The sequence below is a fragment of the Saccopteryx leptura genome, chromosome 8 (genome assembly GCF_036850995.1).
Source record: "Saccopteryx leptura isolate mSacLep1 chromosome 8, mSacLep1_pri_phased_curated, whole genome shotgun sequence".
Classification (NCBI taxonomy): Eukaryota; Metazoa; Chordata; class Mammalia; order Chiroptera; family Emballonuridae; genus Saccopteryx; species Saccopteryx leptura.
Genome location: NC_089510.1, coordinates 63,722,474 through 63,741,236, shown reverse-complemented (window position 1 = coordinate 63,741,236; position 18,763 = coordinate 63,722,474). Strand labels below are relative to the sequence as shown.

Genomic DNA, 18,763 nt, shown 5'->3' with positions numbered 1-18,763 from the left:
TCTATCTCTGTATACACAGGTATAAGTGTATAAGTTATATAACTGTTCTCCATTTGTCGATATCAAAGAGAATTGAAGAAAATGGATTTTGAAACTTCACGGTGTGCCACCCTACAATACTGTCCCGACCCTTACATCCAGCGGTGAGTTTAAAATGACATAACTTCTATCAAAATTGAATTGAAATGCCTTGTGTATTATGAGTGTTTCTGCCATGTGCACAGGCAACCCTTTCCTGTTTATGGGCACAGGGATATTATTTTGGACTTTCTGTGGACTTAAAGTGATCTGTGGCATATTTTTCTTCTCAATTTTTTTCTAGTTTATGTCTGAATAGACAAAGTGACTAAATTTGAAGACAATCTTCCCATGATTTTTTAAAAAAAATATCACACCATTTTAAGATGTTCAATATCTGTTATTTGCCTGCTCAGCAGTCACCCACCCAAGAAGAAGAAATTTCATTGGATAAGGATCATCTATGGATGATCTCCAAGTCAAAATAAACACAGACTATTTCTGATTTATTAAAAATAGATTAATAACAATTGTTATTGTATTAAGAAGATTATGGCTTGTCTTTTTTGGCTCTAAGTAATATTTTCTTTATAATTTGTTTTATAGCAAACATTATCTTTTGACAAATCTGACTTTTGAAACTTATGATTATTCTGAATTATTTTTATGTTTATAGGAAGAAACATTTGTCTAGCACTAAGAAGGAATATTAGTGAGCATGCATGATGTGTGTATGTGTTTCAAATTAGAGTTTGCTATTTTTAAACTGGTAAATGAAATCTGAACAGTGTTTTTCCAGTCATAAAGTTATGGGAGATATTCAAGTCATATGTAGCAGTGTGATGTTGTTAATTCAACAGCACGAGATTTGATGCTGGCATTTTGTACTTTATTTTATAAGACTAATGAGACAGGACTTCTGAGTGTTGAAAACAGTGGGGTGACGAAGGGGTTAACTTGTCATTCACCACTGGTGCTTATTGTAGCCTCATACAAGAGGTAAAGAGGGCTTTCTGGGCAGAGCCCAATTACTGTCGTCTTGCCCAGGCAATTATGGAAGACGTGTGATCTTGTTTTCATTAATATAATTTGTCACCATGTAGAAAACAAATGTAGACTGTGTAGGCATTGCATCTCTTTTTGTGAGGCTTCTGGTGTGCTGTGTGAAAAGCAAGAGAGGAAAAGTCAGGCAGAAAGGTAAATGGAATGGTTGAAAAAGCAAGGAGAAAGAAGGAAAGGAAGGAAGAAAGGAAAGAAGGAAGGGAGGGAGGGAGGAAGGAAGGAAGGAAGGAAGGAAGGAAGGAAGGAAGGAAGGAAGGAAGGAAGGAAGGAAGGAAGGAAGGAAAAGAAAGAAAAAAGGAAAGAAAGAAGAAAGAAAGAAAGAAAGAAAGAAAGAAAGAAAGAAAGAAAGAAAGAAAGAAAGAAAGAAAGAAGGAGAAAGAAGGAAGAAAGAGAGGGAGAAAGAAGGAAGAAAGAGAGAGAGAAAGAAGGAAGAAAGAAAGAAAAAGAAAGAGAAAGAGGAAGGAAGGAAACAAGTTTATGTTTTTCCAGAATGAAATGGGAAATGTGATTGGTGTTTGATTCCCGCCTTGCTGTTTCTGGAATTTATGTTCTTGTATAGGTTATGAATTAGATTTAGTTGCAGTTGTGGATTGGGTTGATAAAGTACAAAACACTAGATCTCGAAATTTTTTTCAGCCTCAAAAATTTCTATTCTACTAAAAATCATTTGCAATAATATTTTAAGAGTATAATCATGATAAAACATTAGTTATATATGCTTCCCTTGAGGGCATCTTTTCAAAAGTAGGCACTTAGATCTACCTTAGCTCTGGAAGGAAATTTTTCTATTGATGAGCAATCCACACATTAATAATCCTCTACACATCTGTCTAGAGGCATTGTAGTGAGTGATGAGAAAGGCCTGTGAATTTAAATAAATGAGGAAATTGCTTTTCATATTGTTTCAACAAACTATTAATTCATGGAACAAATATCATCTTAGTTTTTGAGAGATTGTAAAATTCAAGACAATAGTAGTATTTTCAAATAGTTTTAAATTTTGCTGAATGCCCTGAGCTTTATTCATGGTGAGTGTCCTTTTTGTAGAAAAGAAGAAGGTATGTTGGGGAGCTATGAGATTACAGTGCAGAGATGTCAGGGAAGGTTTGTTTGCCTCATAAATTGTTTTAGGAAAGATTATGTACTTCCTGCCTGACTAGGTGGTGATGCAGTAGATAGAGTGTCAGACTGGGATGTAGAGGACCCAGGTTCAAAACCCCAAGGTTGCCAGCTTGAGCGTGGGCTCATCTGCTTTGAGTACAGCTCACCAGCTTGAACCCAAGGGCGCTGGATTGAGCAAGGGGTCACTTGGCCTGCTGTAGTGTCCTGGTCAAGGCACATATGAGAAAGCAATCAATGAACAACTAAGGTGCTGCAACAAAGAATTGATGCTTCTCATCTCTCTCTCTTCCTGCCTGTCTGTCCCTCTCTTTGTCTCTCTCTGTCTCTGTCACACAGAAAAAAAAAATATGTACTTCTCACTTGCAATAAAACTTAACTAGCAAATAAAGATCAGAAAAATTTTAGTTGCTGAGCATCTACTCTGTGAAAGGTACTAGCAATACAAAACTGAATAAGATATGACTGCAATGTTTATTTAATGTTATAGTGCTTATATATTTAATAGCTATATTTTTTCTCAAATATGTCAACTGTTTTGTCACATATTTTAAGGACTGAATTATTACTACTTTCTGTCTATACTACTTAGAGAGTAAAAGAATGAAGGAATAAATGAAAAATCCCTGTAAGTAATCTATGACACCATATATTGTCAAAGTAAGAATTATACAATATTTTCTTTAATGCCTAATGAGTGAATGAGTTGGAGGGCTTGAGTTAGTTTTACTAAACAGACAAGCCTTGTAGTTCTCAGTTTACAGAACCTATAATAAGATAGACAAAATTTAATCATTCTATAACCATAGTCATCTACATAGTTAAATTTGTCTGTTTTGACCCTGTCTTTAGAAAGAAATCATGAGAGAGAATTTTCAAAAACAGGAAGAAAAATATCCTGCTATTTTAAACACTGAGCTACCTTAATGCATAAAATTCCTTTAATCACAGAACAGAATAAATGAGACATGCTATTATCATTTATTACTGAATATTAAGGCCATTTCCAAAAAGACAATTTAACATACATTTCAAAGTACTATTATAATCATTTTTTTCAGTTAAAATTGAGATTTAACCCTGTGGGGTTTTTTTGTGTGCCTGAACATATTGATGTATTATGCATTTAGTTGTTCTCTGATGTTGATGCTAATTTACTTGAGTCTTTGCAAAACCTTCTCTGAAAATCAAAAAAGCAGTTCAACTACAGAGCTTAGATTTCGTCTTTGATGATATTGACCATTACAAAGAAGAAAAGGTGACAATAATATGTCTTGTCATTTCATTGCTCACTTGATTTTAACAAAAATATCAAAGCATAGATAAGATTATGTAAGATCAATAAATAAGATCCAATAGGTAAATTACCATATTTTATAATAAAAACTTTATAAAATGAATTGTTTATTTTTTATTAGGTAAATACTCAAAATAAATCTAAAATGTATCATGTTAGAAGCTAAATCTTTGTTAATTAATTTTGGGGATTATAATTTGGCCTCTTTAAATCCCTTTAGTTTTTAGAATTGCCATCAAGTTTTTAAAATAGGTTTTCTAACCAAGTAATACTAAATGATTAAATTCTTCAAAAGAAGTTGAAACTGTTATAGTACTGTGTGAATAAGAAATATTTCCTGTGCAAATTACATATTGATTATGAACTTTATGTTTTTGTAGCTTAAAGGTCAACTTTATTAACTGTTGTTTCTCAATATATCTCACAAGGAAGGGTGATGACAGTGAATTTATAGTGAAGATCATTTCATTAAAATCACATAAAGACCTATACAGTTCTGTGTTGGGTGTCCTCCACCTGCCTCTCTGCATCTACCTTCCATCCTTCTCTTTCTTGTTCTACTACAGAAAGTTCTAAATATTCTATTGACAGTTCTTTTCTCATTTGGTTTCCTCTTATGTTCACCCACTGGGAACCTCTAGCAGAAGATTGAAGGATACAAGGACCGTGAGTTGGGGTTTATGTTACCTTGACCATTTCCCTGTTGGGCTTTCTGCTAAAGGCTATATAGGTCCTGTCAGAAGCCCTAGCCACAGGTGCAGGTGGTTTGATATCAAGTAACAGCTCTCTACTCTTCCTCCTCTTCAAGCCTAGTGGTGGTAACCATTCTTAGATACTGTTAACTTCAAAACCCAGACCAAATCTCTTATCCTTTGATAAATAGTCTCTTCATTAAACTCACTTCAATTACTCTTTGTTCAAGTGCACCCTTTTCCTTCCAGAATCATGGCAAGTACAAAAATAAAAATATGCCCATAATGTTATGTGCATTGGAAGACTTCCAAAATGGTTTTAAAATATAATAATACAATATCATTTCTGAAGGGAGGTAAAGGATGTGTTCATCCATTGCAATAAGCAAACTAGTCTTTAGCAAGGCTGGTTTATTTACTTTAGCCAGCTCCATAATCACTAAGTTTCTTTATCTGACCAAACATAATGAGTCTACATGATGCAGTCTGTGTATGTTGTTTATATCAGTAATTGAAATGAAGCAAGGCAGAAGGCAGGAAGAACTATGTTGTGAAGAAACATGAAGGTACAGTTTATCAACAGTGACTAATGTATCCACCAGTTGTGACCAAGAAAGAGCTGTTTTAAACACTTAAAATTTTCACAAGAATTAGTTTTAAGAGGTATTCATGGCCAACTATAGTGAGCCAAAAAGATGATATGTTATAATTCTGTATGCTGCTCTTGGCTGTGGGTGCATTTAAAGGCAGAGAGGTAGGGAAGAGTGTTAGCTCAGTGCATACAGGACTTGTTAAAATATCTGTATGATAGTTTTGACTCCACCACCAATTATGTGACCTTCATAAAATCATTTTAGCTGTCTAAATCAAAGATTTCTCACAAAGTCTGCTCTACTATTCACAAATAAGACTTTGAGCATTAAATATAAACCCAACTAAACTGTGAAACTCATTTTCTTAGTGTATTTACTCGACCCTACTAGTGTGTAGATAGCACACCAGTAGACAGGATTCTTTCCCAGCAACAAGTGTGTCCTAGTGTAAGCACACCTTATGTTCCATTTTGCTCCATGTCATCTTTAAATTAAGGACAAAGGTCATTATGGATCTTGACATGATTTTGGCTTGTATCCCTCAATTCTTATACTTTAGAGTTGAGAAATATTAATCCCAGAAGGATTAAATGGTAGCAGAACAAGGTCCGGAATTCAAGTCTCATGACTCTCAGTTCAACGCCACTTCTACCAGAGTGTATCACATTCTATTAGAGCTGCATAGGACTTTACAGTTAGGAAAGCATTTCCCAAAACATTAAATATCTGATCCTCTTGGGAGGTGGGTATTTGTGGTAGGCAGAATAATGGCCTCCAAATATAGCTATATCCTAATTCCCCAGACCTGTAAAAACATCCAAGGAAAATTAAGATTGCTGGTGAATTAACACTGCTGTTTAGCTGACCTTAAAATAGGTAGACTATCTTGGATTATCCATGTGGACCCAAGTAATGACAGAGTCCTTAAAACTGGAAGTGGAAAGTAGAAAATCAGAGTGATATGATATGAGAAGACTCCCCAGACTTGGACAGCAGAAGAGCATAACGAGCCAAGAAAGGCTGACAGACTCTAGAAGCCTGAAAAGGTCTGACCTACAAAATATAAAACAGTATATTTGTATTGATTTTGTATTGTATTGTTCATTTGTGGTAACTTGTTACAGCAGTATTAAGGAGATTAATTCAACTAGATAAAGGAATTTTATCCCCAAATTGTAGCTGTGGAAACTAAAATTATTTTTTTTGTTTTGATTTGTTTGTTTGTTTAAAGCAATCCATGAACTTATTTATTTATTTGGGACTGAGTGGGAAGGTAGACGCTATGAGTCAGAGACAGTCCTGGACTTCAGGAAATACAAAGTAGAACTACATGCACAGACACAATGAAAGAGGTACAAGGAAGGATGGAAGGACCCAGGCACATTGGCCATACACGGCAATCACAAAGCACCCATACTGGAGGCAGCACATTGGAAGGGTGATTTTTGTTAGTAGCATCTGTTAAAGTTTCTCAAAGTGCTTCACATGGAGCTATATTTGACTCGTGGTTGGTAACTGAAAGTGTGAGGCCAAAATTGAGCTTCAGGAAACCATTAAGTAATATATGTACATGTTCATTTCTGATGCCAGGAACCCAGAGAGAAGTGACATGAAAACCCTGAAACTTTGATTCAATACATCTAGGTGAAACTTTGGAATTGCAGTGTCAACAAACACAAGCAATTTTCCTTCATGTAGCTCTCAGACCACTGTTGGGAAAACAGCTCTAGTCCTTCTTATGCAGTAAAGTTCCCAGTTATTTTTAGGTCTACAATTACACTGACGCCTCCCCTTAAAAGACTGACGATGAGCAGTGAAAAGAATGTAAAATCAGCATTTTTATCAAGCACCCAGATGATTTGTTTGTTGTAAACCCAGATTTTGAAAACTGCTACCTACAATGAGGCAATCTTACCACCTGAAGTCTGGCTAGAAGCTCATAAAACAGTATCCAGTGGTATGAACAACAGACACATGCCTTTCCAAAGAGAGACTTTGTGTACTCACTTTACTTAAAAGCCAAATGAATTGTGAGATTAAAGTGGCAATTTTCAATCTCAATTTCAAGTCAAGAGAGCCAAGTTTCTGATTAGCCTTTTAGAGGCTCAAATTTGTCCTGACAGGGTTTCTATCTTCTTTAAAGAAATCAGTAAGGAACAGTCCTCAAGCAACAAGTGATGGATGGATAAAGCACTATAATTATGATCAAAGTCTAAAGACTCCAGTCTATATAATTATGTACTTCCCTACCTCTGAAAGTCACTTTGTTCCATTTAAAAGAAGATGAGAAATGGACATGGGGTGATGTATCCTTATTGGTTAGTCAAGGTTTTGGAAATGACAGTTATTAGCATTTCTCTTTTTACCTTAAGCCATAATATTGGTGGATAATTTAAAGGGAGAGAATTAATTGTTTATTCTCATTCTTATTGTTTGCCTTCTATTCTCCACTTATTCCTGACTCTCATTTTATTATGAATTAGACTCTGATATTCCAAATGAAATCATTAAGTTTAAGAGAAATGTAAAGACTCAAAATCCCCTTACTGCTTTCAGATATTCAGTACCTTTTTCTTTTGTTTGAATTAGCAAATTTAACTTGCCAATTTGAATAGCCACCACCCATTCTCACTTTCTGTTACCTCAGGCAGCTTTTGCATGATTTAGGACAAAGCCAGCGTTGTACCAATGTTAAAACTGATAAAGCATTTTAAGGCAAGAGGTAAACAGTTGGAAGCTGGTGCCATAATTGAATCAGCCATATAGTTACTTAGAGTAGATTTGTGTGTATATGTGACAGAGACAGAAAGACAGAGATAGGGACAGATAGGGACAGACAGGAAGGGAAAAAGATGAGAAGCATCAATTCTTCATTGTGGCTCCTTAGTTGTTCCTTGATTACTTTTTCATATGTGCCTTGACCGGGCTTCTCCACTCCTCCCTTTTCTCTCCTTGTCTCTCTTTTCCCCTTCTTCATCCATGGCTCCAATGGTTTGAGCAAGTTAGCCCTGAGTGCTGAGGATGGCTTCATGGCCTGCCTCAGGTACTAAAATAGCTTGGTTGCCAAGCAATGGAGGAGCACCCACAGATGAGCAGAGCATCACCTGGTAGGGGGCTTGCCAGGTGGATCCTGGTCAGGGTGCAGGTGGGAACCTGTCTGTCTTCCCCCCTGCCTCTCACTTAAAAAAAATTAATGTTGGCCCTGGCTGGTGGCTGAGTGGATAGAGCATTGACCCATCATATGGACATCATGGTTCAAATCCTGGTCAGGGCACATAAGTGAAGCAACCATCTGTTTCTCTCCCTCACCCTCTGCCCCTTCTCTTCCTCCTCCCCTCCCACAGACAGTGGCTCGATTGGCTCCAGCCTCAGCCCTGGGCACTGAGGATAGCTCGGTTATCCAAGTGTGTCAGCCTTCAGGCACTACAAATTGCTTGGTTGATTTGAGCTTTGGCTCAAGACAGAGTTGCCAGGTGAATCCCAGGTCAGGGTGCATGTAGGAATCTGTCTCACTATCTCCTTCCTCTCACTTGGAAAAAGACCAAAAAAAAAAAAATGTTGTTTGTGGTGACAAAGAATAAAGAAAGGAAAATGGTAATACCTGAAGTAGTTCAAATTTGTAGTAAACTACAAAACTGTTCAATAAGTTTAGTAAATATTTACTAAATGCTAACTGTTAGATATATGTCCAATTTAAACATTCAAAGCTTGTGTTTTTACTGTAGAAAATTTGCTCAAGCAAATACATAAATGTCAGAGAACTTTAGATATTCCAGATGAAAATGTTTAGGTAATAGTACTTGTGACTTGATACTAATGATATCAAAATTATTTATTAAACAAATGACATGTTCTCAACAATCATGGAAGTAAGCAAAGAAAAGTCTAGTTAAAACAGTTGTTTTCAGGGTTAGGGTTAGGAAAAAATAAAAAAAAATAAAAAACAGTTGTTTTCTATGTCACCTTCTAGTTTAATAATTTTATACATATAAAATAATGTCAATGTTTTATTCATTACATAAATTACATAAGAACTTCCATTTGTTATGTATTTTTGTATTTATTATATAGCTAACTGTATAATGAGCTCATATCAATGCAACTCAATACATTTATCCTTTTCCTTAAACAGCATTTGAGTTGGTTATAATTTTTATTATAAACTAAAAATATCATATAGCCACCTTTTAATTATTTCCTTGTGATTATTCCAGGGAACAAATATTGAAAGAAAGCAAAATGATACATGTTCAATACGGTCAAACTTCATTGTACTTACCTAAATTATGTTATAACATACAATTTTTTAGCTAAATAATATCCCTAATTTTCAGATAAGGAAATAATGTCCAGGGAGATGAACCAATTTAACCAGGGTGATTTAACTAGCAAGTGGAAGGACCTCCTTGTATTTTCACTCTCACTTGAGTCAGAATTTGAACCCAGGACTATTTTATCTATAGATTTTGCTGCTGGACCCCTATAGTACGCTACCTCCTATGAAGTGAGGGGGTGGCAAATAAAAGGATATATACTTTTTTAAGTCTGAAAAACAGTGCTATTTAAAATGATATGCTTATATATATATGTTATAAAACATATATATATACATATATAAATGTTTTATTTATTTATTTATTTATTTTTGTTGTTGTTGCATTTTTCTTAAGTTGGAAATGGGGAGGCAGTCAGACAGACTCCCGCATGTGCCCGACCGGGATCCACCCCGCATGCCCACCAGGGGGGGATGTTCTGCCCATCCAGGGCGTCGCTCTGCCACAATCAGAGCCATTCTAGTGCCTGAGGCAGAGGCCACAGAGCCATCCTCAGTGCCCGGGCAAACTTTTGCTCCAATGGAGCCTTGGCTGTGGGAGGGGAAGAGAGAGACAGAGAGGAAGGAGAAGGGGAGGGGTGGAGAAGCAGATGGGCGCTTCTCCTGTGTGCCCTGGCCGGGAATCAAACCAGGGACTCCTGCACGCCAGGCCAACGCTCTGCCACTGAGCTAGCCGGCCAGGGCCTATGCTGGTATATTTTGTCAGAGTACCAGCTTTGGATGTTATTTTTTTTTAAAATTTCTAATTTAATAGGTGTAAAATGCCATGTGGTTTTAATTAGCACTTTTTTATTAACTATAATTACAATTACAATTACAGAGATTACAATTACAAAAGATCTCAACTTTTGATCCTGTTTTTTAGAAAATGAGGGTGAGACATAAACAAGCTAAATACTTACTATTTATGGAATTCTTACTATGTGCCAGAAATTATTCTAAACATTTTTCATCATATTTAATTTTAAACTTTAATCTTTAAACCACTTTAAGAGGTATTTGATAGTGTTATTGTTACTAATCAAGGGATAGTATATAATATAAGAAACTGCATCTGGGGACCAGTGTGCCTTGGTCAGTTCTCTCTCTGCCAAAGGTTAACTCTGCTAACTTAATCTCTCTGTGTCTGTTTTCTTATGTATAAATGAGCATGCTAATAGTAGTATCTAATTGGCTGGGTTTCTCTGAGAATTGAGTCAATTGTATAAATTGCTAAAGACTGCCTTTGGCATGCCCTAAGATAGCTCTTATTAATATTCTATAGGTAAAGATATAGAGGCATAGAGAGGCTGTGTAACCTGCCCAAAGTAAAACAGCTAGACATTAGTGGAGATGAGTAGGATCCTTTTATCTGCAATGTGATTTGGTTTTGGGGTTTTTTCTTATGGTCAGTAAGTTCTACATAGGAATGATTTTAAAGCATAAAGAAAACTTATAAAAGATATCCTAAAAATTAATTATATAACATTCTAGGAAAATAATCTGAATCTGAAAAGGGAAAATATTATGTCATTTATTTATCATTAATACGGCCCTAGAGAGCCAAAAATTTGAGAGCAATCTAGTATACCTCTGGAAATAAATAACTTTCAGTCAGAATAACTAAGACCTCATACACAAGGCTTTAGCTTCATAAGTATAGAATTGCCTAATTTGGAATGTTGGGACAACTTACTTCAAAAACTCTCCTTTATTATCTTTTTTTCTCTGTGTTTTTTCTACCTTTAATAATCTTTTTTTTGGGGGGGGGGTGCGCGCGCGCACATGCACACGCATTCTTTTTTCTACCCCTTTTCCTGTTGATAATGCATAAAACCCTCATTCCCTAATTTCTGTTACTAAAATTTGCTGATTTAAATAGAACTCTCTTCCACACACTCTCAACCCTATCCAGATTAATCCTACTCTTTCCCACCCATTTCCACTTCACTAATACAGTATTTCTTTTTCCATTGTGGTATTTTGACTTACCACCATCATTTGAACAAACTTTCCCTCCATATTGGACATTTTTCCTTTTACCATCTGTGACATTGTCTTCTCTAAAAGCTGTTCATTCTACGAAAAGGCCCATAGTGCTCATTGTTCTTAGTAGAAGTAAAGCTTTCTACACATACTTTTTTCATAGGGCCAAGGAAAGTAACTAACATTTCTTGTACATACTGCTCTTTTCAAATCATTGTTTACCTACTATCAGTCAACAGTCTTCTGTCTTATGAAATCTTTTCCATCAAAGTGATTTACTAAAGTTCATGACAATGCACTGATCTTTATTATTTGTCTTTGTAATTTGTCTCCATTTACCTCTTCTGCCAATTCTTTGGAAACTCCACTATTCTTTTGATGATATTTCTATAATATAGTCTCACAGGTCTAGACTTCCCAACTCAAGGAGCTCTAATTTCCATTTTATTCTAAGTCACACAACCATGTCTGAGACTTTATCATAACCTGAAGTTATTTCATTCTTAAATTGTACTGTGTTGATTGGCCCTTCACCCCCTTATACCTCAGCCTGCACTGAATCTGTTCCTTCCACTCACCCTCACAATTCCTCTATGAATATTCAATCTCTTCTTCAAAAGTTGTCTTTATTTCTATTTATTTTACAATGTCTTTTGTGCATGTTTACTTACAAGTTTCTGTTCACCTTCTAGGCCTTCACTACTTACAGTAAACTACATAGAATAATATAGACTCTGGGGGCTCACATCAGTCCCACTAAATGAAAATTTGTATTTTAACAAGAACTCAAGAGGATTTATGAATATATTAAATTTAAAAGGCTTTTAAAAAAAAAGCATTGTTCTAACCTTGTAGTTCTCCAAGTGTGGTACTAGAAGCACAGCAATAAAAATGCAAATTTTCAAACCCCATATAAACCTTACTGAATCAAAAAACCTAGAGTTGTGGCCCAGCACACTGTTTTATACTAACACATTTCTTCAGAGGATTCTGATGAGCCTGAAGTTGGAGAACATGCCTATACAACTTTCAAGTGGAAGGGGCTGTCTTGTTATTTTGATAATCCCTACTTTCTTACTCTGAAAATTTGTCTATATAACATACACCACCTTCCAAAATACTATTTCATTTACTCATTTATTGGTTTTTTTTTTCTTATCTGCGTGTCCTGTTTGTAAGGCTGCACATCTTGTTAGTTCAAATCCCTCATGGTTGTTCAGAGTTTTATCTTGTAAAATCTTTTTATACATAGTATTTGAACTACAGAGATATTATTAGTTGCACTTTAGAGATAAAGAACCTAAAGGCAGAGAGCTAGTGACCTCTTGAACATCTGTCACCGAGGTGCTTAATTGAAGACAAAAGAAGAATTAGATTCTGGAGATCTAATCAAATAAGTTTTTGTTATTACATAACACTTTTCTCTTGCAATTATTCATTTTAAAAGTGTACTGAGGAGAGTAGAGGAATAGAGCTATAACGGACAAAAAAGGGAGAGAGAAAACTCATAGACAAGACAAGAGTGTAGTGATTGTGGGAGTAGGTGAAGGAAGGTATGGGGTGATAAATGGTAATGGATAAAGACTTGAATGGGTGGGATAAACAGAATATGTTGTACAGAGATGTGTTGTAGAATTGGGCACCTGAAGCCTGTATAATTTTGTGTCACTCTAATAAATTCAATTTAAATTTAAAAAACTAATGACAAATTAAGAAAATATGTGCAATATAAAAAAAAGAAAAATGCATTTGTTGAGCATATAACAAATATATTCTGATTGAAATCAGTTCAATGATTTGAAAACAAAAGTGAACTGAGTACCATCTATGACCTATTCCAGGCACCAATGAGCAAAAATGTATCCCTGCTATCATGGACCTTATATCCTCAGTCCACCTATAAGCATACAATATGTTGAGTGGTGGAAAGTTTCTGCATAAAATGAAGCAAAAAAAGGTCTATAGAGAGAGAATGATAGGGTTGGAAGGAATGCTATATTAAATGGAATGGCCATCTAATAAGACCTCTTAGGTAGCTGCAACAAAATGAGCAAGAACAGGAATAGATAGGAGATAAAATCAATTGTCAAGGAGTAGATCTGTAAAAAGAATATTTTTTTTCCTAATAATTATTTTATTTTGTCTTATATTTTAAAGCATCACTTTGGTTCTGTGCTGTGCAGGGAACAGAATATAGAAATCAAGTCTAGGGGCTATTGTTCTAGATAAGAGATACTGCTGCTTTGCACTAAAGTAGAAAAGAGTAGTAGTATCAAGGATATGTTTAAAAAATTATCAATAGAAGTGTTAATGTTTATAGAGATGGACCTTATTTTGAGCCTATGTGTCATCTGTAGAAGAACATCTTTTCCCCATAGCATGGTATTACCTGAGTAGCTCTCAACCCTGAAAGCTTAGAATACTAATGTGTTAGCAAAAGTTCAATTTCTTGTTTAATCAAACACTCAGAGATTAATATATGAAAATATAAAAGCCAATGTACTACCTCTTATAATGATAAATACAACTATATTGAATAAGTTTTTATTGATGGATAAGCATATTTTTTTCTGTAGACATATTGTTAGAGAATACAAAGATTCAGCATGTTGTTAGGTAAATATGGCATAGCAGAAAATGGGAAGTAGATGGATATTTGATAGCTTGATGCATTTATCTCCTTATAGCTAATTCCATAAAGATATGCCTACTAAAAGCACCATATAGACACTCATCTTCTTGGATGTGCTGAGACATGTGCTGAGACAGAGCTAAACACCCAAAAATCAGAATGCATTTTTCTCTTCTTATTCTTCAGCCCTAACTAGTGACCAATGGCTTCTCTCCTCTTTCTACTAGAACTTTCTTCTTTCAGCTATGTTCATGTATTTGATCAGTTTTACGCTACTTTTGGCAAAGATTATTTTATTTCTTTGGTGACCTGCCTAACAGAGCTACTGTATTTTTGTTTTATTTACACAGGGAAACCCATTTTATTTCTCAGTTTCTAAATTATCCCAATTATATGTCACTGTTATAAACTAACTAATTCTTCTAAAATTGCTCAATGAGAATTATCTACTAAATTCAGACTGATTGAATCAACACAAGTACGGTTGTCACGTTATAGTGCCTACTAGACATTTTTGTTGTTGTTGTATTTCTCATTTTTATCAGAGTAAATCAACCTAATTTTCCAGATACCCCCATTTAATTTACCTAAAACTAGACCTTTTCAGATCTGTGGCAGACAAGCTTTCACAAGCTATAATGGTTAAGCAAAAATTTATGAGTGTTTAATTTTCTTAAAGCTTTTGCCCTAAACTAGGTTTAATTTATAAGAAGATGCTTGTCTAGTTTTCTATGACCTTTATATTTTTTAAGGATTAAGTCTGAATTTATTCTTAGTTTTTGTTATTTTAGTACCAAAAGACTGTGTTAGGGAGAAACATGTGAAGTCTTTCATGTGGTCCTCTGTGCTTGAAGGAGAAATTGTTGAATTTCAGCCCACCCTCCACTAAGACTAAAGAGATTAAGAATCAAATGATTATTAAATTCTCCCTTAATGTGTGTTTATGTTATTCATAGTAGATGTTATAACATTAATCTCTCATTTATTTTTGAGACCGCTTTGTGCTTTTTAGCTAACGTTGGAAAAGCATAAGATCCATTTGACAACAAGATGTCTTAAATACAAAACCAGTTGAAGTATCCCATTAAATATATGAAATCTTAATTATAAGAATGTTAACACCAAGTTTTCAACCTAAAAAAATTAAGCATTCTCAAAACAACAAATATCAGAGATCATTTATGACAAGATTAAAATATAGATTACTAAATTGAAGTGTATATGGACAAAAAGATACGATTTAGTAAATTTACTAAGTGGTAAAAAGTGTACTCATTTTTGGTATATATATATATATATATTTTTTTTTTTTTTTGTATAAACTAATTTTAAGAAGTTTTCTTCCACTGAATCTTTGTAGAAGAAGAAAAATATTACCAATATTTTCCTTGTAAGAGACTGAGGTTCTCAACTATGCCACTATTATAATGACTTTTTACAAAAATTTCTTTTAAAAAAACCTTAAAGAAATAATCAATACATAACTGGATAAACTTAGAAATTTTAGAAATTATAAAATTTCCTGACCCAACTTCTTCATGCCATATCCTCCTATTTTCCATTGTCACATGCCCTCAATATAATTTTTGTTCAACTTGATGAGCTGAAAGTCATTTAAATTGGGCAACTAGAGAGAAACCAAATTTTAACATTGGCATGCCACTGAAAACACCTGAGTGGGAAGATCATGGGACAGTTCTTGAACACTGCAACTTGATTGTCAGTTAGGGAGAAATGCTATAGCTAATCTGTTCATGGACACACAGAATTTGAAGAAAGGAAAGAAACATTAAAAGTAATTTTAATATATTGGAACACAAATAAATGGAAATTGAGACATCTGCTTCTATAACATCTTTTAAAATATGTTAGGGAGACTTCTGGTTTAACTCTAACATGTAAAGTGCTCAAAAGTTTGTCATTCTTACAACAAGAAAAAGCTGGAAAAAACTGAAAAATTAGTAACTTTTTTGTGCTTGTCAGTGAAGTGAGATTGCAGGACAAATGGCCACCATGAAATCTGAAGGGATGCGTTCATTTTAAAGATATAGTAGAGACCTGCTTAGCTGATGCAGAAGCTTCAAAGTGGTAGGAACATTTAATTGTTAACACTGATGTATTACTTGAAGAGATCTCTAGATGAGAGATCCCTTGGAACTTCAGTTAGGGGGAGACCCACACTTTCATGGGCTTCTACTAGGAACCCAGCCAGATTCTCTGTATGAGTATCTAAGTAAAATCCCTCATTAAAAGGCAGGAAAAGAGGAATCATTGTGAAATATACAAAGATCTCTCTTTATATAGTACAGACATGTTATCCAGAGGAAAAGACTTTGCCAGAGGCTCATCAGTTGGGAATCTTCCCACTCAGACCACATTCAGGCTTAACATTTTAGGAGAAATAACTTAGTCAACAGAACTTGAGATTTCAAGGAAATAGATTGGGAATATTGCAGTGAGAGAGGAGAATGGATGTCACAAGTAATAAAACTATATCATTAGATAAACACTTGCAAAAATAACATTCTATGATACAGAGACCACTAAAAGACTGAGATTTAATGAGTAGGACTTTTCTCCTCTCCAAAACTCTACCAATACAACAACTAGACTCCAGGATAATTGTAGTAGAGTATAGCTGAAAGAACTGAAAGGAACAGACTCTCACAAACGAAAGCCAAAAGTCAATGAGATAACAATAAGGACAATGGAAATATTTAAAGCCTCTGGTATCTACATCTACAGTAAATTTTTATCATAGTCTGAATTCTAGCTATATTAACATGAATCATCACATTAAATGTCAACTTACTTCAGTTCCTATTATCCTATCACATGTCTAGTTTTCAACATAGAATTCCAAAGCATGTGAAAGGTAGAAAAGTTACAAAATAAACAAAATAATCAAGATAACCAGTTTCAGATATGACATAGGTAGAGGAATTATCAAATAGGAAACATGCAAAAATAGATGAATAATATAAAATGAGAAATGAAAATTTAAAAAAAAAACAACAAAAGAAAATGTAAGAATAAAAAATATTATACCATTATGACCTAGTAAGACTTATCCCAGTTATGTAAGGCTGGTTCAGCGTTCAAAAATCAGTTAATATAATCTATCACATCAATAGACTAGACAAGAACAATCACATGATTATATCAACAGATGCAGAATAAGTATTTGACAAAATTAAAAAACCATTCATGACAAATAAAAACCTCTCAGCAAACTAGGAATACAGGGAACTTCATTCATTTGATAAAAACAAACAACAACAAAAAACACTACAACACATAGCTAATGTTATCCTTAATGGTGAAAACTAGAAGTTTTCTGCTAGTGTCAGAAATAAGCAAGGATGTTGCCTCTCACTGTTCCTTTCAATATCATACTTGATATTCTAACTAATAAAATAGGACAAAATAAACAATATACAAATTGGAAAGAAAGAAAGAAATCTTTTGTGTTTGTAGGTGACATCATAGTCTATGTAGGAAATCTGATAGAATCAATAAAAAAACTCCTGGAACTAATAAACAATTATAAGCCAGATTGCAGGATATAAGTTTAATATACAAAAGTCAATTGATTGTATATATCCTAGCAGTGAACAAGTAGAATATGAAGTGGAAAACAATGCTACTTACATTACAACACACTAAAAAATGAAATATTGTACATGTAAATATAATAAAATATGTGAACCATTTATATGAGGAAAACAAATATACTGATTAAAGAAATCAAAGAATAATTAAACAGATAGAAGATTTAATTTTGTCAAGATGTCGGTTCTTCTTAATCTGATATATACATTCAACAAAATCCATATTAAAATTCCAGAAAGTTATTTTGTTGATATTGACAAACTGATTCTAAAGTTAATATGGAATGGAAAAATCCAGAATAGTAAACACAATATCAAAAAGGAAGAACAAAGTTGGAGGACTGACACTACCCAAACTAAGACTTAACATAAAGCTATAGTAATCAAGACAGTATGGTTGGTATTAATAGATAAACTAATGGAACCAAATAGAGAGCCCAGATATAGATCCAAATAAATAGAGTCAGTTGATCTTTGACAAAGAAGCAAAGGTAATGCAATGGAACAGAGATATTCTTTTCAACAAGGTATGCTGGAACACATAAATATTCACCTGCAAAATTCCCCACCACCATCATCATCATCATCATCATCATCATCATCATCATCATCATCACCATCTAGACACAAACCTTATATTCTACATAAAAATAAACTCAAAATGTATTATAGATCTAGATGTGAAACTCAGAACTATAAAACTCCTAGAAGATACAGGAGGAAATCGAGATGGCATTGGATGTGGCAATAATTTTTCAGCTATAACACCCAAGCCACCATCATAAAAAAAAAGTCATGATAAGCTGAACTTTATTAAAAAACAAACAAACAAAAAAAAACTTTCACTTCCTAAAAGGTGGTATCAAAAAAATGACTAAACAAGCCACAGACTGGTAGAAAATATTTGCAAAAGACACATCTGACAAAGACTGTTACTTAATATATACCAACAACTTTTAAACGAAACCAAACAGCCCAATTAAAAATTGGGCAAAAGACCGGAAAAGTCACCTCAACAAGGATGAATTACAGATAGTGAATAAACACATGCAAAGATGCTCAACATTATATGTCATTATGGAATTACAAATTAAAGCAATGAGATACCATTTAACATGTATTAGCATGGCTGAAATCCAAATCACTGACAACACAAAATGCTGGCAAAATATGGAGCAGCATGAACTTTCATTCATTGCTAATAGAAATGCAAAATGATACAGCCACTTTAGAACACAATTTGGCAGGTTGTTTGTTGTTGTTTTTTTACAAAACTAAACATAATTTTACAACATGATCCAGCATTGTGCTCTTTTGATTTTTCCCAAATGAGTTGAAAACTCATGTCCATGCAAAAATCTGCACGTGAATATTTATAACAGCTTTATTCATAATTGTCAAAAGCTGAAAGCAACCAAGATGTACTTTTGTAGATGAATTG

The 18,763-nt window shown here is 34.2% G+C and overlaps 1 protein-coding gene across 1 annotated transcript in view; it reads left to right on the top strand.

The window, feature by feature from the left end:
• The window catches only part of TP63 (tumor protein p63), a 244,289-nt gene that overhangs the window by 197 nt on the left and 225,329 nt on the right, over window positions 1–18,763 (top strand). The window lies entirely within an intron of this gene.